The sequence below is a fragment of the Tubulanus polymorphus genome, chromosome 7, assembly GCF_964204645.1.
Source record: "Tubulanus polymorphus chromosome 7, tnTubPoly1.2, whole genome shotgun sequence".
Taxonomy (NCBI): Eukaryota; Metazoa; Nemertea; class Palaeonemertea; order Tubulaniformes; family Tubulanidae; genus Tubulanus; species Tubulanus polymorphus.
In genome coordinates, this window is record NC_134031.1 from 2,385,084 (window position 1) to 2,411,734 (window position 26,651).

Genomic DNA, 26,651 nt, shown 5'->3' on the forward strand with positions numbered 1-26,651 from the left:
TTCGATATGTCCTGTTCTTTCTTTCAACCACAGCATAGAAAAAAAGGACAACGGAAAACTTCATCGCTTTGCCGAGTTTGGTCGTGATCGCGGACGGACACCGTCGGTCATCGGCTCCGATCTCATTATCTTCATCGATGACAAACACCTTCTGGTTGTATCCCAGAACTCACGCCTGATTTGCCGCATACTGCGTGGAAATAAAAACGCAAACAAACAGCGAACGGGCGTAAAAACACTGAGTAAAACTCAGATGTGACAGACAACCGAGATGTCGTAAGCAATGGGCCGTAAACGAAAGACTTATCGGGAATATTCTATCCGAAAACTGGGAGCGCGAAGGATACTTTTTGAGAAAATGAAGATTATACTAAACGTCCAGGAAGATTCCGAATGCGCAGCCATTGATTACATTTCTCTTTAGATTAGTAACCAACGTGTTAAAAATGAATTTCTATATTTTTCTATGAAGACGAACTCGTTTTGGTCGCAGACACACGAAACGTTTTTTGAATCACCTACAATTAGCCACGAAATGAAACAAGTTGTTTTTGGAGTATCCATTGTTTACAAGCGAAGTAATGGAGTAAATCATTGTTATTATAGACAAGTTACAACAGAAATATGTAGCTCAGTTCTATTCAGTTTCGTGTCAATGTTTGCTTCATTACGATGATCTGTACAGTAAGTTCGAAACCTTGTCGTCCTTTTTTGCGATGAATAAATTCTTTTAATCTTTTAAATTTGTGGGATCTTTAATCACTATCTAATCTGTCTCCGCGTCTGAGTGTAGCTGCTCTACTACTATGACCTAAGTCTTACCGGGCTTTGAACTAACCACACAAGTAATCATCTCATTCACAGTTTGATTCGTCGGATACAAGTTAACGACACTAAATATATTAATTAGAATAGATGGACTGACCTGACAAATAGATGAGTGTCTATAGAGATCCAGTGCCGGAGAAAAACAGTGAGTTCACGATAGCAGAATGCTCGCTCCCTGACACCAGGACGACCTCGCCGTACACGGCAAACTTATCACGACGATACGATGAAATAATTATTTCAGAGCAGCTTCTCTGCCGCGATCGATTCCGCGACGGCTCGGATAAAGAACGGACGAACTGTCCTTCAACTCCGAAACCCCCACACACACACTGTTTCTTCGATCGGTTCGGTCTCAAGGACGACGCGTGGTGACGACTGAAAAAAACACGGTGTTTTCACCGAATGGGGAAATCTATATCGAGATTATTCCCGTCGCGCTCAAAAAAGAGGAGTTTTTCTCTACGCTTTTACCATTCGAAACACGTCGATTTTTGTACGACCAAAATACGATCCATCGGCCACGATTTTATGCGCGGAAGCAACCGATTGGAAAATGTAAAAGGGAAAAATTATACGATTTGGATTTGTACAGATCACCGGTCGCCAGACCGACCCCACGGGTGATGTAAATGAAACCAAATGAGACGTGTAATAATGGGAGTTATGACAATTTTTCAAAAAGTTCCCGGTCAGAATATCTACATAATTTCTCGCGGAAATAAGCTTCGATGAAGGCAGGCGACAAAATATGAAAAATGTGTAAATAACGACTAGCTTCCAATTTCCGTCGAATATTATTCATCGTCAAGTCGCACAAATAACAATAAAAAAAACCATTTTTATAGATATCTACAAGTGAAGAGATCAAATATATGAATATGTAAATGGGCTTTACAACCCACTGTGGCAATCGAGGATTTCTTTTATGGCAACTAATGAACTACTAGGGGTAGAAGTACAAGTTAGTTAGTATTATTCCTCCCTGGACTTGGCATACACGCTTAGTGGGACAAAGATGAAAATATGAAGCAACAACAATAGATTTACAATTAGGGGGGATTATTCTGAAGTAAGATATAAAAAATCGTGCTTCATGTCTTTTCGAATCTTGGTTTTCCAAGACTGACCTTAGTGGACTGTTCATTAACCATCATGGACTTTCGTTTCTTAGTCCACGATTTAACTCATCACTCAGCTCTGATTGCTGTGAATACAACAAAATCACGTATTAACCCACTGACCTACTGAGACTGCTGTTTGGCCGACCGTTAGTAACGCCACCTGTCGGGATCGGTAGATTTGCGTAAAACGCATGCCACACGTACCATAGTCTCATCCTCACTAGATACTAGTCCCAGGTGTCTACCGAGACCGATGTATCATCGCTGATTAGGCTGTGCTTTTTGTGGTTGCAACTCTAATGGAACGCATCTTTGATTAATGAGTCGTGTCTATTAATTGGATAACGTACGTTACGTCGTTTCGGACGCAAACGGTCTGTTACGTTGTTACGTCGTCGATGTATTTGAACGGTCGGTCGTGTGTTCATTTGTGTTCATTCGAAAGTTGCGTGTCGTCGAATTCCACATTACAACATGTTTGATCGTTTAAACACGACGAATTAGTGGCGTTTTCCCCCCGTCCCTGATAGTGATCGATCGTCAATTCGCGTGACCCGTTGTTTTCTTTACCGAATTGCGTCGAACAGTCGAAATTCCCTTCAGGAAACTTTCGAACGAGACTTTTTTCGAATGCCTGATTCACGGCTCGTTGCCGCGTTAACATTAACGGGGGAAAAATGAGGAGGTCGAAGAAAAATGGATCGAGTGAAAGGACCGAATCGAAAGAAGATTGATAATAGTATAACGCGGTATATACTAATGGTTATTCCAAGGTTATCCCTTTTGTGAATCGAAATTCGAGTCGCGTCATGTTTTTGATATCCAGGACCCTCGGGGAAAACCTAATGGAAAATGTACGTACATAATTCATCGGGTTAAAACCGCTGTTGACAACGCGGGGGATACATTGTTCCGCGCTAAAAATCATTTCAATCAAAGGGAGATACCCCGTGGTCCCTTGTCATCCCCGCGGTTATTTTGCAGACGATGAAAACAAACGTGAATTATTTAGGCGGTAATAACGCGCGGCTTTTTAATAGTTAATTAATTGAGCTCGGAACAACAAGCCGCCATATTCGATTTCACCCAACTGCGATGAAAGAGAGAAAAAGTGGCGAGCTCTATGGATGAATTCAGACGAACAAAAGGGTGTGCAATATCCCAAAGCTAGCGCGTTACAGCACGAAATGAAAAACAACAGTAACTTTCGCGTTCTAACGCACAACTAATAAACAACGATTTCAACTCGACGAGAAAAAAAATTGTTTTTGTAGTTAAAGATCACAGGCGTTAATTCCGCGCGCGATGCGCTTTTAATGAAAAACCTCATCAAAGATATTCGATATCGAGCGAGATTTATTCGTTGAAGAAAGCGTCGTTTTTCGTTTCAGAGAAAAATGGCAGCATCGCAGTACACAGTCTAGGGAGAAACCGTTATTTATACGATACTGTAGTCCGATAATGAAAAATGTGTTTTCCTTGTGAAGAAACGTTTCTGACGTGTTTTGTTCTGCCGCGTGCCGTGCGTTGATCATCTCATCAAAACCTATAATTCGAAACGTTTTCTGAAAAACTTATTTTCTCTTTTGATGAAACAAAACGTTTTTGCCGTGTGAAATGGGCCTTAGCATATTCAAACAAGTATTTACATTTGGACTGTGTACTGTATTTCGATATCTCGTAAATCGAGCCCACGTTTGTATCAAACACGGATAATGACTCTATTGCATGGCCCGATCACGTTTGACAATTATACGGATATATGCGAGACGATTCGACGACTCTTTGCTTTAGCAATTTGTGCCTAGTTGCAAATCATGCCGGTGACCGATTCAGGCGAGTGGCAGCGTCTTAAACGTTTCCCCAGTTTGACAAAAACTGAACTTTTCGGGGTAAACAAGAAAAGGCGTTGTAATTTTCGAATAAATCAATGCGTTGTAGCCGTTGTTTGATCGGCCTCGTCTCTGGACGCGACGAATAAGAATGTTATTTATGATGTTATCTGATTTATTTCAGATTAAACCATAAAACTAAACGCGTATATCTGCGACTCATCTCGGTTCTTATCTGCAGCGAGCAATTCAATTCCTGCGAAAAGTAATCGGGAGCTTAATCGACAAAGGAGTGAGTTTAATTTCCTCCAAGCGCGACGTTTCGCCATCGCTTAAGAATGATCATTAAATGGCAGATCTCTGTTTTGTAATAAATGCGTATTCTACTGCTGGGGAATTGACGATCTCGTTTATAGGCGACGAGGACGATGTAAGCGCCGAGTTACGAAGCTAGGATATGCCAGCTTTGAAAATAGGTCGATCGGGAACTGTCAACGCTACTGTGGCAATCGAGGATTCCACTCAAAGCAAGCTAGGACCCGTCAGGTTCGCTAGTAGCAACTCGATCTTCTGCTTTCAATTTCTTCCACATTTCAATGAGAATCTAATTAAATTTTCTCTAAAATAAATCAATTATTACCAATCGCCATCAATGTATGTTTTACCAATGTATTCAGTGATATAGAATCAAGGTTCATCGATAATGAATCGATTTCTACGAGTGTGCAAGTCACGCCCTCTGGTGGTATCTGGTCCTCCATCCATTGGTAGGATTTCTAGATTGGAATATCTTACTTACAATGTAGTTGGAATAGAAAGGGACATTCTGTACTATCAGTGGGTGCTGAAAATCGATATTCCACCTTCGAGCACTAAGGTCATATTTTTCACTGTAGCGATGAACTCAGTCATCTTTCAATGTATACAACACTTCTAGGTCTATGATATTCTAGCAGTTTCCGCCTCGGTGCATTCTACTATTTCTTCGTTTTGTCATCTCCCACGGTGTACAATTCAATCCGCCTCCAGTGTATATGATATTCCATCTGAAATATGTCACACGGGGAAATGCTCTGATAATAAAGATATCGTTACTGTAATCATCATTGTTATCGTTATCAAATTCATTTTTAGTATCCGGGTCTTACGTTTAAGACCTTTCGTTATTTAGTATACCCGCAGGTATCGTATAAGATAGATCTATGCGCTACTGTAGTTGGTGCATTCACCGGCGGTTGGTCTTAATCAGGATTTATTTCGTTGTGCGCACGCCGACGGAAAGGCGACCCGAACAATTCCGGATTGTGACTTCTGAAAGATCGCTTGCTTTACGTTCATCTGACAAGTTAATAGTTCACGAATGTTTTTGTTTTTGATCGATGGACTTTCAGCCGCAACAAGACGACCAGACGCAGAGAGGGAGAGAACGGCAATTCGACTGTATCGGCAAGATGATACATCGTTTCGTTTTGCCGCATTTTGCCGCAATCGAGCGCGATAACGACAGGTGACCGAATTCAACATTAGCTCGCTTGTGGACATCATCGATGTGCTAATTGAAACAAACCTTCAACATCGAAACGACTGATGATATAGACCTTGAACAGGTGACAGTATAGCGGCCAGGGCCGGTATAGGATGAATATACACGAGTATGTGCAGTGCTCGAAATTCAAAGAAAATCGATTGATCGGACCAAAATCGAAATAAATGCTTTCAATGTCAATTAGGAATTTTCCACTAAGACATCTGTTAACAGTGATAGTAATCATACTTGTATGACATTTCACATCGACTTTAAGGCGTTTAATAACATACCATTTATGTAGCACCCCAAGAGGCAATTTCCCCGTCTTTTTACGTTAACATTATGAAGAGGGAATTTTCCGATGCGAAGACAGGAGATTGATAGATGCTGTAAGTCTATTTATCAGATTGATAAATTCATAGATGCTTGAATCCTTCCAATAGTATTGGGGCATATGAAATGCTCCTCGGGCTGTTATAATATACACAGCAGAGTAAAAGATGGTATTTGACTTCGATTTGGTTCGCGCTTCGTCTCTAATACACCAATGGTTTTGCGTGGGATTTGTGTCTCAGTCGATCTACCAGTAACGTAACATTCGGAAATGAAATTTTTTTTGATTTATTGAACGTGGTCGGCTGTCTGTTGTATATATACTTCTAAATGACCTGGCGCATGATCACGATAGGAACTATTTCTATTTAGAAATATATTCTCCCTCCACACAATTAGGCAGACAGCTGAGGTAATTTCATGCGCGCAAAGCTGGCCACGTCGCTTTCGCCAAATTGCTTTCCGTCGTTGAAAAGTCCGTTTCCTCCGAAGGCCGAGCGTCTCTATTTGTCAATCGGTCGTCATCCGAACGCTGGTTTTATAGCCACCGACAAAAAAGGCAAAAAAGCAATTTAGATAGCGGTGCAATACATTTTCCGCATGATCAACGGGAACCCGCCTGGAAATGATCTAGGTATATTCACCGTCTGACTGACATGTCACGAGCGATACGGATTAAACCGTAACAGCCGTAACCACAGCGCACGTTTCGCTGGTCGTCGATCATTTTCCGCCGCCATCTTTCTTTCCATTCCATTGCGAGGTAATAATTGACATGAAATCTACGAAAAACGAGGTCTATTTACGTAAGATTGAATGTGCGTATGCGAAGTGGCCTATCTTCGTGATTATCGTGGCAATTTGTGCAACGATAAATGTCAGAAAAGGCTGCTGTGTTTTATGGAAGGAAATGACCCTTCAGTTAGTGCGACGTTTATGCCTTAACGCAAAGAAGAATATGTTTGCTACTGCCATTATTTTGTTCGAACAAACACATTGTCGTGTTGCTGAGGACAGCCTTGTCCATAAAAGCAAACAGTTTGTTATAATGGACACCAGCTTCAAGATCTGAATGTTATAAGTACAAAATGCCCAACATGGACTGACATGAACCGTGTTACATCTAAGTCTGATATCGAGATTGTGTCGCTTATAGAATACAAATCAACGACGCACGAAGTATGGAAATAAACAACACCAGCTCGAATTAAATGAAAGCTTACAAATATGAGCACAGCTAGGAAGGAAACCATACGAACGTAATAACACTAGCAGAAAAACGATCTTTATTCAAAGAAGTTTTTCAAGTTCCTGAAATAGCATCTAGAAAAGGCTTTCGTCGTCATCGCCCTATTTCACTGCAAAAATAGGAACATTCTCCAAACGGAATTCACGGCACAAGTCGCAGATAGGTCATCATGTTTGTCTCCTGGTTATGCTTAACGTCGTTTGGATCTTGGTTTTCCGAGACTATTATATATAACCCCTACTTCATCATCGTTCATTTAACCTCCGAGGATGCGGCGTTATATCGTCATTTTGAACAGTCTATATACTCGAAATAAGTTGCAATCTATCAAAATGAGATTGTTGATAAGATGTAAGGCGTTGTTCACCGGTGCGCCTCAGGGCCACCAGACGTTGTTAATCACGTTGTTCATCAGTAGAAGTATAAAGTGCGTGTCTAAAACTAGAAATTATAGGAACCTTTTTGTATATTAAATACATCAAACATGTCAAGGAAAATGAATGCTTTTCGAAGCCGTGATGTGGACTAATTGTTGATTTTATTCTCGACTGTGTCATTACGTTATTGGACTAGAACTGCAAGCGAAGACAATCTGTGTCCGCGCCGGAGCTTTTAATGTTTGATTAATGAAATCATTAGCGTTCGGTCGTCTCTCGTCCCGGCGTCGATAGATTGGAAGTTGACTAATCGCGTCATCATTGTCAACCACCTGTCGCCATTAAAAGTCCAAACGAAAATATACTAATCCCAACTGAGGCGCCATCGACACTGCTGATGTATATCATCACTATCACTATATGTTTATGTAGAGAGGAGTGATCACTCCGGTTCATGTGGCAAATCATTTCATCATATTACCCCTATATAGATCGGCTCCTGGACCCAGTTTTACAGTTGTTAATTAAGATTTGACTCAGCCTCATTGAATTGAACTGATTTTCACTCAGAGTTAACTCTAACTCCTGTCCTGGATGAGTGGCATACAGATGAGTGGGGACTGAATAATCCTGGGAATGTTTAGAATTTTTTTCAGTTTTTATCATGGTTTCTCATCGCTACTATTGACATGGTGTTTGTCACCTCTAGGGGTAACGTTGTCACCCCGTCTATAAAACTGGGCCCACGATGATGTTTTGGAGAGATGCCATCCTCCTAGCGATACATAACGCGAGCGGCTTAAAGGTTATTTGCATGACGTCAAAGCGCATCTTATTGGCTGAAATGTTAAAAGTTACAATTAGTGCAGCCAATATGATGTTTGAGGACAATTTGGCGGTGGTTTCCTGCCACAGGAGAGGAATGACTGACGACGACAATAAACAGATACGCACGGAGTGGCGATCATCACGATATTCACCCAACCAAATAGCCGTATCCTGGGGGAAACAAGCGCGCTGACAGCAATGAGCAATTTGGCTAATTACTCGTCTAGAAAACTTCCGAACCACATTCTACGCGTGGCCCATAACAGCTCAATGCTCGTTGTGATGTGTGACCGCGCAAAAAGCGCAAAGTTCTCGCGAGAAATGAGCTAATGGAAGCGAAGCAACCGACCGTAAATGACCGACCGTATCGCTAATGCGTGATGTGTACCTACCACTTTACTGCTATACTGATAGCTATTATCAGTCTGTGTCCGAAGATGCGATATCCGGACAAATCGACGGAAACCCCGCGCGTAAACCTGATATTAAGTCAGAAACGGTCGCTGTCTCTTTTTCCCTAACAGCCGTGATTAGGTAGAGATTGCAGTAGAAAAGTAGCCACGACCTTTTGTCAGTGGATTTCTAGAAGATTAAAATTCCGATGCCGAGGCTCTTGGTGGGGTAGGATTACGATATAAGTCGGCACAAGTGGCCTATTTGTACCAGGAGGTCTCTCGCATTTCACTGTTGCACCAGCGACACCACGGAGAAAGTATGTTAGCGAAATAAATTGATTATGGCAGAAAACTTTGGTTTAATTCTATGATTTTTCAGATAGTTAGAATAGTTCAATGGGGGTTGTGCTAGTGCTCTGATGGGCACCGCTTGCCTCGTTACTCGACCAGACTCGGGATACTCGATAAAATATACATTATCGCAACTTCTTTCGCTCTTGAGGCTTCGACAGAGCACTAGTCACAAATCATGCGCAATCCACTGCGGAGACATTTTCAGTAAGTTTGACAGGCACAACACAAAAGAGAAGATTAGAGTGTAGTGAGCGCATTAACAGCCATACAAAAACGTCGCCGTTATTTATGGTTGCTTTAGAATCCATCGTTTGTCACAGTCGACTTTCGGTATAGGGAGCGAAGGCAGAGGCGGAGGGAGAGGGAGAGGGAGAGGGAGAGAGCCTGAGGTGGAGGTGTAATTTTCATGAAATAAAATATCAGATAAATACTTCATTTTTAATCCGAATTTTAAATGCCCCAGGCCAACAATAATGTCATGCACAGATTTCATGAACATTAATTTCTGAATGTTTTGAGCAAACAAATTCAACACATGTCTCGTATCGATGTCGAAATCTCGATCCATCACCCTGAAAGGCTCATATCGCATCGAAAACAGCCCAGTTTCCAGACGAAAACATATTCTTCATGTTTTGTCTAGACAGACTGGAATTCTAATAGGGATTCGATATCAATTTTCGAAAGGCTTTTTAATGCATTTTGCAGCGTTTCAAACAAAACATTGAAAAAAACAACTGTCGAACCGCCGGGGACCCGATAAACAAGATAGATTGCCTCTTAAATCTTGTGTCATGTGTTTTACAGAAATTAAATGTTCGTTGTTTGAAAGCATCGCGTTGACTTTCCACTTGATGTAGTTCGGTTATCACTGGCAATTATAGATTTTAGGTTTCTGGGCATTGATAAGAATTAAGCCCAGTCGATCCCCGTAATGAGTATTGACCGTGTATATCTATGATGGTGTATGTGGTCTTGTATGGTAGTGCGCCTATATACAATTTAATAAGTTACGGAAATTTGTTATCGAATCAAGGTATCCTTACACTACGATATCGTACAAGAAGGCATGATCTTAGATCATCTACGCCTGCAATTAGCTCTTGTTTTATGGAACATTGTTCTCAGTTTTATTTGGCAAGCTCGTGCAGTGTTAATGATCTATAAGCGGGCTTTAGAAACTCATTTTCATACGTAAAAGACATTTTAGTTGATATTTGCCTTGTGTCTGTGAATGATTTGTTCAGCATGTTTACAGTGCATTATACATCTTCATCGTATGTACATCACTTTAAAGCATTGGAATAAAGCGATATATATATAAGATAAGTAACGATAACAATATTGATAATCTGCGTGTATATGAAATCGGTTGAAGTTTACACAAGGCGTTTGCGAGTTTGATAACATTGCAATGGGGTTATATTATCGAAATTTTCTGTGATAAAGAACCGCGCGAAGCTGTAAGACCAAAGTCACCGACGGACAACCATTTTCTTCCCACCCAGTGCGGTTCCGTTTTGAGTAGTCATTTTACTGCTATATAACTCTTAACTGGGATTCTTTTAGACGCAATGCGCTTTGAACGGTTAATATCTGGATTTAACACCGCATAAATCTCTTCATTAAATCATTGATTCCTGTGTTAGCCTTCCCGTTTAATATTAATGCCGATTGCCACGACAGAGCAGACGACAGAGCAGACGACAGGCGCTCATAAACTTCAACTAAACCAATGAACTGTATTTTATTTCCCGGTGAAACGAATCGGTTAATCGCGTCTAAACGCAATTTGTCAATTCGACATCGAGCGCTGTTTGTTCTCGAGAAGATAAAAAAAGGTTTTATGCGGCTATGAAAAGCTTGTCGTCGAATACGAAGACGAATGGACGGTCTATCGACGACTGTAGGGCGCGGATTATTTTCATATTTCCGAATCACGTAATGTTTCGTCATCAAACTAGACCTAACCAGCGTATTTGATAACGACCGATTTTCTTAGTACGAGCGATAAAGATTCTTCAACTCAGACAGCGCCGTCAGTCAGACATCGTGTTAGGTTCGTTTCCCGTTGCGATTGGATTTTGCTTAACATACTCCCCGAACCTAATGAGGTTCGAATCCACGACAATAAACGATATGATATTTTCATTTCTATAATGGCATACCGGTAATCACCAGTTGGCGCAAATCGACAACACACTGGGTTATTCGTGAAAATCAGTTCATTTTCGATGAAATTTGGACTTGAATTTTTAGGCCGCCCAATCCGAAAATCATCAAACTTAGGACATCTGATAGATATAAGATTTGTTTTCTCACTCGGTGTTTTGTATAGATTTCTCTGAAAAATGATTTTGACGTTTGAATATCAAAGATGCTGCAAGGCAGAAAACCCGTTATTGCAGCTTTGCAGCTTTGGTGTATCTTAATTGAACAGCAACTTTCAAAGATCCTTCCAATTACGTCACCAGTATTTGCAAGCCACCAATGCATATATGTCACAGACAAACGCGCTAAAATAAAAACAATTTATATTTGCGATCGCGTGTTTATCCATCGACGGATTGTCTTTCTGAAGAACAGAAAAGTTTTTCTATCCAGACAGATAAGAAAGAATTGACTTTCGATAACGCTCCGAGCTGAATATTCGTGTCATATATATGTATATATATATATATGTGACTGTTTCGGAATAACATGGGCGAACAAATAATGGGCTTTATGAAGGAAACTGATGATGGATTCTAATACGCACGTACTGGGACTTTATCGACTGGAAAAACCTGCAGTCAACATCCGATATATGTAAACAGTTTTTGTGAATTATCTATATACAATTGAACATTCTTTTTCACTTAATCGAGACGAAAATTTTCATCGCGATCAAGACGACGAAAACAGGGAAATTAATTGTATCTTTCACTTTAAATACTTTAATCTTTCCTTTCGCATGTATTATATATAAGAGGCTTGTATTTGGATGTGTTGGATGTGTTCACTAAATGGATGGATAAATATGCCCGTCAACAAAAAAAACGGAAATTAATTAATGGCAAACTTTAGTTTTGGCGGGGCGAATCTAGGATTTTCAAGGGGGTGCTCTGCTGGTCACCCCCCCCCCTCCCCACAACACTTTGACGAATTAGTGCAATTTTCATGCATTCTGGGCGTTTCAGGCACTGTTTAATCTTTTTATCGTTTTATATCTAGAATGTATCTTCTACTTAAAAATGTAGCGCTGAAAAACTGAAAATGAATATTACGAGAAATTTTCCAAATTTCAATTCATTTCATAAGAAAGCATGTTTTACGAATATTTACAAACAGAACAAAAATAAAATTGAAAAGGCTTTCTTATGTGATTTAGGAACAAAATTAAAATTGAGAAGGCTTTCTTATGTGATTTAGGAACAAAATTAAAATTGAGAAGGCTTTCTTATGTGATTTAGGAACAAAATTAAAATTGAAAAGGCTTTCTTATGTGATTTAGGAACAAAATAAAAATTGAGAAGGCTTTCTTATGTGATTTAGGAATAACATAACACTTGGGCTTATCGCGGAGATGGGAGTTAGAGTAGCTGGGGTGCTCGAAAGCCCGCGCCTGCGCGGCTCCACTTTAAGCCTGTGAATGTCAGGATATAGTCAGTAGTTAAATGTATTACGTTTAAGAGAAGAGTGAAGACCATAACGAAGGAAGCTGCGTGATTGATGATGACCTTTCGCCCGATTTCAAAAACCGCAAATCAATTCTGGCTCAGAGAACAGAGAACAAATTATCTTCGTTATACAAAGTGTTAATTAATATATTGACGGTGAGAAATTAGACGTTCGCGAGACAAATATGAAGAAAAAAAAATATACGTAAGAAATGATTTATTACTGGATCTCAGGCGCCGAGCTCTAGCCGTCTAAATAATTAATTAGTTTGAGGTTATAGGCGATTAATACGGTTGTTTTATAGAAATTATTTTCATCCTTAGGAAATTTATTAACTTAGAATTCAGTTTGATGGTTTTCGATTGTTTGACTGTAGATCAAAATTCAAACGGTATGACCTTTCAGATATTTTCCAATTTTCATCGATTCCAAAATATTCCTTTAAGAAAAAGATGAATTATTGCTGCTGGTAATCTCGGTCAATTCAATACAACTGACAAACGCACAGAAAATAGTACAGACCGGGTACCACTTAGAAATTAGTGTATTGAACCAACGTATGAATTTAACAAGAAAGTTAAGTCCGCGCATTAAGAGTGCTTTTGCTGTTGTTTGCAAAGTCGACTAACACTAGTTTCGAATAATTAATTCCTTGGCTTCTAAGAACTACAAGAACCAATTTAAAACTAACGGTTTTTAGCACGGGTGCGTGCGCACAAAGCGCAGCCTCTTCCTGTGTGCGTCGGATTTTACCTAAGCTGGATTAGATACGCTTAATCCATAGATTAATTGCATACCTTCACGGGGTGGGGATTAAAATAAAATCGATCAAAGACGTTATGTCGCGAGAAAGGGATTTACAAATAAAATGGATGAGCGTGCTTAGATGTTATCTAAGGCGCAGCAGCAGCACGGGAGAACAGTGGGGCTCATTGTCGGTACCGAGGACGATTTCAGGCGCACCTGGTACAAAATAAATCACTTGCAGATAAGATGATCTAATGAGAAAAAGATAAGTATTCGGATATCAAATACCCGTAGACGCCAGCCGCCGCCGTCGCTGGATGTCACAGAACGATCTAAAACTCCAACAGAAATGCTGCCTTCCGTGAACTAAATGCTGGACGCACAAATATCGTCGTTGAATCATTTCGTCGCGTTGAAAAATTCTAAAAGTTTACTAGTTCATGATTGGCTAGTCGGTAGCTCGATACTTTAAACCAATCAGGATACAGTTCCAGTCGCTGTAAACCATTATATGCCTTCAGACATAGATTGATCGAAATGAACTGATTTTTACGAGCTGATTTATGCACTGGCTGGCTGCTGGCTGGCTGCTGGCTGGCTGGCTAGCTGGCTGGCTGGATAAAATGCGTAAGAATATGCCGTGAATGTCGGCCACGAATCTGTGTAAAAGCGTAACCATTTAACACATATACACACACAGCGTCGAATAATCAAATCAGCGAAATCTCGCGGGGAAAAGAAACCACTTTTTCCGAGCAATTTCGTTTCAATTCGATTGTCTGGCGAGGAGAGCAACGCGAGCGCCTGTGACGTCGAATCGATTCGACGCATTTAAAGTCTAATCGGGCGACGATAAGAAGTTGTTCGCCAGCTTGTCGATGCCGTGTAAATTGTAGCGACCGTTTGATCGAGTAGTCGTAAATGAGTTGAATAGAAAAACGGCAACGAACCGACGAGCGACAGACAATGAATAACCATGACTGCTATTGAATGCAGGTAATCATCAGGACGGCTCCTGCTCCCAGTTTCTCGAATTTATCTACCGTGCGTTCGCTGTCCGAGTTATTTAGTGAACTGACGTATGTACGTGACCATCAATAAAAAAATCGACTAGCCCTGGGCGGCGGTGACGGACGACGCCGCGCCGGAAGAGCAATAGTTAAGAAACTATTTGCGACGAGAAGAGCACTATAGAAACCACTTGATTAGCCATCTATACTGCCACTTCCGTCCGCATACAGCAAATTGATACGTCGTCCATAAAATATGATGAGAGAGCAATACAGGAATATATACGTGCGGCATAGCAGTCGAAAACACATTGCGGACAGGAGAAAACAAGAGAAAACATCAATCTTTTTAGGTCGAGATTATTTCACAATTTCTGCGGCAGGTCAATAAGTAGGAAATCCCACCAGAAAAAAAAAGATCTTATGTTCTGTTCATAGTTGTTGATATATTTCTGCGATGGTTCGACAGTATGATCGATGATGGCTATTAGCTAAAAGCCGAAACGTTTCTGAAATATTTACATCTAAACACAATGTTTCGCCTTTTCTCTAAATTTATTGTGCCATTTTCTACTCGTAGCGTCCTATGTGTGCTGATTAACGGTATCTTTCTGTACATAGCCGAACCGGATATTGTAATCCGGCACTGAGATTTGAACCGTTATGTTTCAGGTAACGTGTTGTTCAGTGAAGATTTCTCCATGTCATCGGCCGAAGACTCAACGATACAGTACTTATCGATGTTTTCTGTTTTCTGGCGCGCCATATTTCGAAACAAAGTTTTTCTGTTTGTGGTTTAGTTTTTCTGTTTGAAACGTGTTTTTCGATTGTTATTATTATAATTGCGCGCGCATAGCTTCCGTCACAATTATAGTTCATTCACCTCGATATGATATATAGATCATGATTGCTACAACGGACAGCCATACCAGTTTGAAGCCTGGACAATGTCAGACCGTATCATGATTAGTTTTATATATGACCTGCATGTGAATTATGATACGTCGAGGGATATTATACGTGACGATAACGGTCAGAATTAAGTTTGTCATCGGGAAATAGAATCATCTATACACTTCAGCCCCGGGCGCCATTTGTCATCTGATAAAGTCAACCACTACCCCCTCCCTCCCCGGGAGAGGCTGATATCCCCGATATTTTCGCCGCGGTAAAATGACCACGTCCTCGAGTCTCCGTGGAGCGAACTCTTGTCATAGATGCATGAAATTCATTTTATTTATCATAAATCAAAATCGTAAATAGAAAAAAGGATCACCGATAAAACAGTAAAGGAAAAAGTGAACTAATCTAATATCTACAAAGTGAAAAATAGATACATTCAATATTCTTTAAGTGATATTTACAAATCTTTTAAATCGATATTTAAAAGAATTGGTTTGTTGGAATTAATGAAGGCCGAAAGGAAAGTATCTAGGTTTAGATTTATTATGTCATATCTAATTCTTAGTAATCCTTAAGTTTACAGTATGAAAGAAAATGGGTTTCGTTGCCAGTAACTTTAAATTTGTAAGATAATGATGAATGTTGAATGATTACTCCACAAGGTAAGAGGAACCACGGAGTTTGCGGTATCATGTTCTTCCAAAATTGTACTGTTTCAATTAATTTTTTGGACCGAAGTCTTTAAACTAGACTAGAACATTTAGGTATACGTTAAATAAGACCGAGCTGTTCCTCCGTTGTTTGGTCTGATAGCGCGTTTCGATGACGCAGGGCGCTCATGGTGTCTAGAGGCTGATCTCGTACTTTGTTGATATTGACTGAAATGGAGACGATATTACGGTGACTGAATATGTTTTCTCTTCCGATATGTCCACCTGAACCAGACACAAATACCGATCTATTCTGATATCTGATACAACAGCACTGAGGGCAACTAATGATTGCTGTACTGCATCCACTTGCTTCAAGCTAAACGGGTTTTGCACCAAAAATCCCCGGCAGACATCAGACACCAGTTTCTTGCGATTCATGATTTACGGCGTTATGTGATGAGAGATGATGGTAACGCGAGTATCCTCCAACATCATTATTGTTGCACGACGCTTAAAGCAAGCATCAGGTTTACTATTTCATTCGGCCAATTAAGCGAAAGACTGATTAATGTACGCATCTAGTTTTTTCTGGCATTGATTTGTTGCTAATGAAATATTTCTGTTGTATTAGTGGACGTTGTACACCACCTGGTTGTTAATACTGAGAGCCGATTTACGAAAGCCGGGTTAGCAAGGCGAGCAACAGCCACTTAACAGCAAGCTTCCGTGAAGCCTCAAAGAGTTCTGAAGCTTGTTAAATTCTGTGTCTAGATGCATTGGTCTATCATTGGCCGTCTGATATAAACTGGCCGCCTTTCAAGATCTCATCATACTATTAAAGCAGTGGAGATAATCGTCGATGAAAGCATTCTTCATTAGTCGGTTTTTGAGATTGAAATGCTTATAATTTGATTAATGGCTTAAGATGTTTTTCTTTCATTTGTTTTGCTTTCGTGTTTAGCCTTATCGAACTCAATTTCAAGCCGAATATACAACTAGATCGGTATAGAGGCAAATATCTACCATTCTGAAGTCTATACCGATATCAGAGTATTTTCCCTGGGAACCAGGTTGGTTGGGCGCCCTGTATAAGCGGCTAAAGTGCGCGAGTCGCATTAGATTGGATTAGGTATCTTCGTTATAGAATTGAGCTGCGCGATACGCGATACATCCAGCAACTTAATTAACATGTCAATCACCGATGGACCGAGTTAAGAATATCATTTCTTTTTGCCGATAAAATTCACCTCGTCGTCGAACGGGAGAAGAAGCCTCATATAGTATCCCCTCTAGTAATAATACTCGATCGTACGGGTTTTCCGCGCGGTGTTTGTCCGTTCAAAAAGAAAACATACCTAAACCTGATGTTGAGACTTTTTTTCTCGTCGGTGTCGTTTCAATTCGTGATTAATTCATCACCGGTTTTACGACGCCAGACAACGAAGGTCAAGGTCGTCGATCCTCTTCAGACGACGACAACGCTTCGTTTAATCCCTCGTAAATACCCTTAAATGTTCTTACCGAACGGGGGGATACCGAACGTGCTTATTTTAGGTGGATTTCTGGAGTGGCGGTAATTTCGATAGACCAGCGACGGTTCTAATTATAGCGATGAATCAATTTTTGCAGCTTTCCCCGATGGAAAAAAATAAGGACTACGAAATCATAAGTCGACAATAGTAGAGATTTCCAGTTCCAAAAATGATGGCAAGAAATCTCGTGTCGCAAGTTTCAGCTCGTTTCGATCAAGAGACGCGAAAAATATGAAAAGTTGCTAAAGAGTTTATTTTTCTGTTCAGGCGTATGCATGATCGCAATCATAATGCGCTTCATCTCAGTTTGCGCTTCTCGCCATTACGACGAAGCTACGAACGTCTGGTTTTGAAAGCGAATTTTTCAATCCTCACGACGCGTTAAGTCTTCAGTTTCGTTTCGATGATCTAAGAGAGCAACAGTCACTTAAATCTTATAAACAGATTGTAAAATCTCGCACATCACGCGTAATGATAAACCAGACGAGTGGGAGCCATTCGCTTGACTCGTGCACATGCATATGTATGGGCTTTTTCGACAGCATTTTTGACACAAAGGCGCTTTTCTTTTCGACTCTGCTTCTAACGGTCAGTGATTGTTATTCTCATGCCGGGCAGGTATCACCAATGCCCCACGTAGCGCGCGATATCGCCGCCCAGTCAATCATACGTATATTAAGACGGATCATATGTAGACATATTTTTAGCAATCTCGGTGCATGTGTATCTGAGATGTTTTGATATGGGAAAAAAATTGCGCTCGTGACGGGAATGCAACCGTTACGAAGCAGGGATTCGTGTTATGATAATGAAGCATTCACGCTGAGCGACAAATTTCCGATCTTGCGGCAATAAAAATCTACGACAACCAGCGAAAACCCACAGGGCCTCATTTCGCGGGGCTAATAATGATTAATTTGGATTTGGTAAAGCGGACGAAAATGTAAACGCTACCATTGATAAGTAATTGTAATTTTTTGCTATTTCATCAAACGTTTCGAGTGGAATATAATTAGCTCGGCAAGTCGGAACGTGAAACATAATGCATTTTATGACATTGAAGTTGTTTTCCATTAAAATGGTGACCGTCGGAACGCAGCTCCACGCGTGCACCTCAATGTTAAGTTTAAAATCAGGAATCAGTTCCTAAGTTTAAATTAATTACTCAAGTCTGGAATGAAGGTAAACAAACAACAAGTGCAGTCAATTTATTCATTAATCCCTGCGTAAAATTCTAACCTTCGGTTCTTACTTCATATTCGAAAACTTTGAAGTGTAACCGATTTTTCGAAAGAACGCACCTTCGTTTGATCTTGATACGATGCACATACGCATCGAAGTTTTCTTTCGACAAGTTCGACAACTGTATTTGAGTTGGTGATGAATATATTTTTAAAAACACCGCTAACGAAGTGACGAAAAAAGTAATAACTGCAATTGAAGAAGCGGGTGAAGAAATTGGTGAACATGAAGACTTACCGAGAGAGACGGCGAGAATCCGGATAAATATACAGTCGTTATTGCGGTTACTAAGCCGGATGTCAGACGAGAAGGTTAAATCCAATTCTCGACCTCTCGGCCGGCGCTCAGATTTAGTGACGCGTTGATCGTACACACACCACTCTGATACAGACGAGGGATGTTTACAGACAGCTAGATAACGATGCGACTGACTCGAGACCTGGAGAGACGCGCTATTTATCGCAAAAAACATGGCGTAATTATCAATACGATTGATATGTCGACCGCGCTTTCATTCGCGATCCATTATTTTTTCCTCATGTTTTGCTTGAATTTGAGTGTATTTATAATTACCATTCTTCAAATTTTCAGAGCCAGATAATGAAATTACCTCTTCGTATAAAGCGTTCTTAAGCCGCGATCAAACAAGCGTTTTTGGCCCGTACCAAATTTCGGAAAAAACTGTTCACACGGGTGCCAAATTGGCCCGTGCCTGTTTGGCCCGACCAAAAACGTCGGACCAGACCCGAGCTAAATGTTGGCACATGATTTGACCCGTTCTAACGAGGTAACGGCTAGATTCGACTCTGGCTTGATCCGGGCCAGGTCTCCGTGCGAGTTACTATTACAAAGTATGAGTGTCTAATAATACGAAGTCAGTCAAATTTCCAGTGGATCAATCAATCTTTGACGAGATATCGAAATTCGTAGCAGTTTGTTTTTGTAATATTAACGCAATTTAAATATTTTGAAAAATATAGAAATAAACATATTCATGTATTGTGAAGAGCTTTGAGATTGTTTTTAATGATAAGGACTTTTTAGATAATTGATTATCATTATTATTATCATGATTTTTATCATCCAACATTCAAACACTTTCGATAATTTCTTCCTTGTTTTTATAATGGATTTTTTTCTAGAAGGCGTGAAAACAGCCACATAAATCTAGAATATACAAATGACAGCGCGTAAAACCGTGTTCATTGACATACATGAATCACACGTCTCTTTTATGCATTATTTTTGATTTGGTCTGGTTGATGTGATGGACGAGACCGACTCTCGCAAAATGGGAATTTATTCAAATCGTGTCCAAACAGCATTACACGCGCCGTGTTCGTTCATTTGTCACAAAGCCGGGCGCCACATCAATATCGCGTTGTGTGGAATTGAACGTAACGGCAACATTTACACGGTCAATAGTTCAGACAAAACGCAAATAAACAAAACCGTAAGTGTCATGCGAGATGACAATGTATGCATTCAGCAAAATCAATATCTATCATCAAAAAGCGTTTTTATACAGGGATAGCTATAGCCGTTATTTAGAGCGTTTTGATTTAGGACGGACCAGGCGACCACACTAGTAAAAAGTCAGTTCTAGATTGATCCGTTCCATTTTAGAAACGGACTAAAATGACTGATTCCTGTCCTTTCTAATTTTCAGAACCGACCATTTCTATGATGTTTGAAAGAAACTTCGCCTGTGAGCAGCAGTATTGAGTCTGGAGCAGTGATAATAGCTGACTTTAAAAAAGTGTATGAATGCGCAGCATTGATTTAGTCCGTTCAAATTTGGTCCGTTTCAGGTACGCGCAGAATAAGAACGGTCCAACTATCGGTAGTCCGGTTTTTCGAAGTATTTGCGAATGCATTGATCGGAGACAGCAATCATAGTTGAAAACTTCGAGATTGTTTTTAGATCGGTCGAAATAAGTATGAAAACCACGACCAAAAAAGAATCAAAGCTAATGCTTTACGTTAATTTGAATCTATTTTTCCTTTCCCTACTTCCGTCAGAGATCGTTTTATTCTACCGATCTGGATTGAGACAAAAATTGAAAGCGCACGCGCATTAAGAGAACGGACGGAGCGAGCGTGGAATCGGATTCGTTTGATTTGAAACTAATTTCACTCCGTGGCGGCGGCGGTGGCAATCTTGTAATTCAACACACGATTGAGGAGTTTTTTCTTGATTAGTTTCCGCGGACGGGGAAGCGACGCCGCGAAACCGGTAATCAAAGGCAGCTGTTTGAAATGAAATTTGCGTAAAATGATAGAGCAACATCCCTCTCTATTGGGTGACGTTGAACGGACTATATCGATCCTTATAAGGAAAGTATGCCTTCTAGCAGATTATTTAGGAGCTAATGCTATTAGTTCTTATCGAGCAAAATATCCAATTGAATAAAAAATGGCATCCTAATACATTAGATCTGATAATTAATTGAATCAACGTAAAGATGCGTCCCGGGATGCTAGAAAATTATTAATCCAATCTACATGAAATTAGGGTGTTCGTCATTATCAAATGATAATCAAATCAAGATAATAAATTTGTATTACAACAGCCGTAGGGACGCGATGTCAGACGGGGCTAAGCTCATTTCGGTTCAATCTTATAGGTTAGCATGTCAGGGAAATAGTTTGTCGCAGACACCATCGTCTGGTATGACCGCATGTAAGCCCCACGAGACGATGACTTGTATCATTTCTGTTATGCTATGATTTCTACGTTTCAGGAATTAGCTAACTCCCATAGGAGGAATACTCTGCACCTTTTCTTCGCAGACGCAATTCAGGACACGGATAATTTGTTCTTACGTCCCTTGCTGACAACCAGCCACGTGATAAAGGGCAAACGCCGCGTCGCGAACGAGTTGAAAACTTTTCTCTTCACCGTCTGGAACTGTAAAGGGATCTAGCTCAGACGGCCGTACAATTATCGTTCACAAACCTCGGGCTCTACGCGGTAATAAAATCGCTCTACAAAGCTGATTATTTCGTCATCAAATACACGACGACCATTTGCAACGAGCTCCTGGAACTTAGATAGTTTTTCCGAGCGAGCTATTACTTTGTCGTTAAATTGAATAATCCGGCTAGAAAACTATAGCAACACAGGAAATAAATTTCAATTAATCGCAAAATTAACTATAAACGTCCGTTGCACGAATCATCAATTCTAACAACTGGATAAATTGACTTTTATGTTTTGTTTAGGCATCGTACAATGGAGTACACCAGCGTACAAACGAAATGGAGCGCACCAGAGTTGTGTAATATATAAATTTGTCATTCAAAAATAGGAAACAAGCTATTTTTGTTCTAGTGGATGGACCCTCAAATAACTCGCACCGCTTGCTGGTCCAGGCTGGTTGGAAGATCGTTTGAATGAACCGGAACCGAAATCTATGCACTTCGATTCAAAAAAATTCTATGAAATCGATCACCGATCACACATTTGCTATGCCTGTACTTCGATTTCGATTACAGCAACAAACACCCTGTTTCGCTCCCGGCAGGAGTGCTGGGTTTTTAAAGGGACACCAAACCAAAACACGAATCAAACGAAATGTACCAATTAAACAAATAAATAAGTGACAAACCCTGTTTTTAAGATAGACAAAAAAACTGACGCTGGATTTCGTGTTATCAGCTGTAATTGGCCACTCACGATGCCGCGAACACACCAAACCGCCTCGCGCTGTCGTCATTAAACTTATTTTCACCGAAGATCGATCGGATTTTAATCGTATTCTCCTAACAAATTCACTCGTTCCTCTCTGCACTTTTTCTTTTAATTGCGGTTCGTCTAATTACAAAATGAGCGCCGGTAGAGAGATGGCTCAACGGCAATTAGACTGATAGCAGAATGAATCGCAGCTATCATCCATCAATGATACCACTGGTTACGATGTGTCTTTTTCGTTCGTTCCTCACCTCACAGTGCCTTTCTGCTTTGCTACTAAATAAAACGTTGATAGTGCGGCGGGTCCATCAATTTTATTACGAATCTATAGCAACAGTATTATTCGTCTATGAGAGATATTTCTTTTTTACTCACAAATTAACTCAGTCTCTCGCAAAACAACTGTCGCAACGTCGCAAAAACGTTTTTATGGTTCCTGCCCAGACCACGAGGTAATTTACTTCTGAATGGCGAATTTATAATTCGAATAGATTCTCCTCGTTAAGATAATTGCCGATCGATTTTTATTGGCGAATTCAAACGGATAGCAATTTGTTTTACATCAAGAGAAAATATTTCGTGATCACGTCAATATAGAGAAAAATGATAGACCTAATATTCATTAGCAGCAAAGAGAATGTTTTACCCGTCAAACTGTGACGGATGTATCAATTTATCTCGCTCTAATACGAGATACAACAAAAGGCCTATCGCCAAACGAGCGATTTTATGTAAAATACGTCATCGTTTCGTGTGCCCGTAATATGTATAATAGGCCAATCACGATCGTACCCAGTATTTCGGATGATAAACGATCAGGATCTTGATGTTGTTCAATTGTGTAGAGTCGTTTTATGAAGGCCGGCCGAGTACATAAACCTTTTGTAAGAATGGATATAGAAAACTTAACTTCAGAACCGAGTCAAAATTACTTAATGTATCTTCAGATAGATCGGAATCTTTCTCTCTAGCAAATCAAATTCTTCCCCATGTTCACAATATTCTAGTTAAGCTTAAGCCGTTTGAAAACAACACAACCCTTTCATCAAGAAATGTGAAAATATCACCATGAGCACTATACAGTAATTCCTTGTTTTTTAAGTGGCGATTTGTTTTTCAAATGTTGCGACAAAAAAAAATATATTTTAGAAAGCTAGAGGCCTCAACTCCAAAATAATGATGTCGCCGATCCTGCCAGGACTCGAACCTGGAATCCCCTGATTCGTAGTCAGATGCCTTATCCATTGGGCCACAGGACCGTTGTGTCATAGCGAGACATGAATTTTATGGATTGGTAGATTGGTAGATTGGCGATTGTTCTGACGAGAAATCCAGTTTTTCGTTATAAAAAGCAATTCTAATTTCGTTATTCTACGAAGGAATACAAGATAGGGAATTGAATTCTTGGAAATTCGGGCGTGGATGCTGTCACGTATCAATTATCAAACCTTACAAGTCACGTAATGGCGTCTTCAGTGAAAGCTAGAATAAAGAGTGATTTCAGCGTGAGCTCAGAAGTTTCGCCCACATTCTTGTCAATCATTTTAAAAGCGGATATCTGCGAGAAAGCTTACAGATGCGGATGATTTACAGTAGCCTAAAACTTGAGTCAGGGTGTTTTAATTTATGTCTTGGCGTAGATTAGATTCGTGCAATATTACACAAGTGCGCGAGGTTCTTCTTTTTGGAAGTTAAAACTGTCGCCATGACGTCTAATGGATATTATACAACATCGACCACAACACACGGAAGACAATCGTCGAATCGTAAAAACCTTCTTTTGTGTAAATTCCGAACTAGTCATCGTAGCAAAAAATTATCTAAAATCTCGAGTCGATGTTTCATATCGCCATCTCATCGAGCTAGGGGTTTAGCGTGACAGGGTGAATAACACCAAATACTCATCAACGATTGTCGGTCTACTGATCTGATTTTTTTAAACCCCGACCTATCAAGCGCTGGAATATCAATGGCTCCGCTTGAAACCGTTTTCTCTTTTGATGGGGGAAGGCTCGAAGAACGGTCGATCAAGAGACACTACCTTGATTGCCGTGAGCGTTGGAAAATGGCGAGACGAATATAGGCCTAGTAAAAGGACGATGAACTCCGAAAATACAAGATATCAAAAATGATAAAGAACTACATATAAGTTTGTGTGTAGAAAAATAGAGTATAACATCTTGTATGTATCAATACCAGACTTGCAAAACAATTGAACTAAAAGCTGGGTTCAATTTTTTTCGGATTCTCAAGAAAATGATCAAACTTAGTTTGAAGTAAACCGCATCTTACGCGAAGTATAAAAAAAAACTTCATTCTGGAGAGTGCCTCGTTTAAAAACAACGTAATTGCCAACAGCGCCAACACGCAACCGTTGTTTAAAAGAGCGTTTGTAGCCGTAGCGGATTCAGCCCAGTGGGCGAAATTAACTTAGAACACGTCATCACGAATATCGTTTGAAGCCGGCGTGTGACTGAGAAATATCTCAACTCGCCACGAAGAGAAAAACCTTCAAAGTAATTTTTACATCATATTCGTTGTGTGAAAGCGCACGTCAAGTCGCTCTCAGGTGGCACAATAACCGAAAAACAACAACAAGACCGATCGGTTGATTGTCACCTCTCTGCGCCGTTGCGTGTGACAAAACGAGCAGTAGCTGTTTGATTTATGAGCATCATCGTTTGTTATATTTTCCTAAGGATTGTCACTAGTTAGCGGTCTTTAGGCGAAGGATTAATGACGCATAGCAAACAATAAGAACGCTCAAAAAATGACGCGCGCGAGATATGCTCCCTTCTGAAGTTCTTCTGCTGAAATTCTTCCCCCCTCCACCCCCCCCCCCCCAATTGAATTAATTTCATGGATCCGCCTCAGTATATCGAAATAAATTCTACTCACACAAATGGAATCTGTAAAAAATGCTCAAGTCTATCAATGGTGAAAATTTAAACGAAATTCGATTAACGGACCTAAGGGAACGTTTTCGGAAGATTATTTATGAAAAGCAGCGCGCATCTCACGCAGAAGACTAACAGCCATTTCCAGCTGCCCTTCCCATCCCGTGTATTTCCGATCGTAAATGAGACACCCACACTGTAATACATGTATGTAATGGAAAAAGCGATTGCATGTTTTGCTGATGGTCTAGTGACAAAGTGATGACCAGTAGACCCGATCTCTGCTAATCTTTTAATAGTTTCAAAACTTGCTCTAAAATCGATTAAGATAGATATATACATATATATTATGAAATAGAATCATAGATATAAAACTTCATGTAAACTGAAAATTGTCATTACTCCTGTTCAGTTTTACCAAGTAGGCTTATTCGGAGTTATACGATCACTTCAATCCACTTCACAAGAGCTACGTATTGCTGTATGAATGATCCCCCCTGAGCTGTGGCGGAAGAAACAGGCGAGACTGTCAAGTGCACCGGACTATCTCCGGATTATCACGCGTTGTTTTGACAGCAACCGTGACAAGAAACTTATATAAGACAAGAAGATGCTCCAATTACCGTCGGCCACGCACAGGCGTTTCAAATAACTAATACGGTGACCGGACGTATTGAATTCTAGAAGCGAAGGCGAATTACGAATATCTATAAGGGAAGTAGTCGAATAGAATTCTCTTATCCGTGTACACTGAAATAAAGAAGTCCCACATTAGAATTGTATACGATAAGATTTATTAAAACAAAATCAAATCGATACCAATGATTCCAATCGAAGTTAATATACGTTTGGTTTGCAAATTCTTGGTTTGCAAATGCTTTTCTCTGGTTGTCCTGCTGTTATTTTGCATCAGTTTGCAAAACAAATAAATTATCTATAGTTAGTTCGTAAAATCTGGTATTCATTGATGTAAATTATTCAGGAAATAAATAAATAAATAAATAAATAAATTCAGCTGGTTACCGCTTAGAAGATCGGGCTAGATGAAGGGCATTTGATCAATAAAAGCGGTGCAAATCTAACGGAAAGATCAGAAGTGTCCCGGCGACGATTATAGATGTGCTGGTATTTGCTGGCGGAAAATCGTGCATTAAATCAAGACACTTCTCGGTCCGGTTGCTCCTCCGTAATGGCCAATAAAACCAGTTCCGCTGTGGCCGTCTGCGGCACTGATAGCAGATTCAACTGGTGAGATACTCCTCGTCCGGCATATTAAACATCATAATTCGCGGGTCGCATCATCGATCTAGTCTTCATAATGCGACTGTAAATTTTATGCGCGGCCCGCAAATTGTCTATTAATGTTATAGAGGTCTACGTGACATAGACATTAATCACCCAATAACCTAAAATACTGTATAATTTGTTCGTGCTTATAAGCACCGGCTGGAATATCGGTATTTGG

General features: G+C 40.2%; 1 non-coding gene across 1 annotated transcript; it reads right to left on the reverse strand.

Moving 5' to 3' along the window:
- Positions 1–23,475: 23,475 nt before the first annotated feature.
- Positions 23,476–23,548, reverse strand: Trnar-acg (transfer RNA arginine (anticodon ACG)). Its single transcript has one exon. It is a non-coding gene; the product is annotated as a tRNA-Arg (tRNA).
- Positions 23,549–26,651: the final 3,103 nt, after the last annotated feature.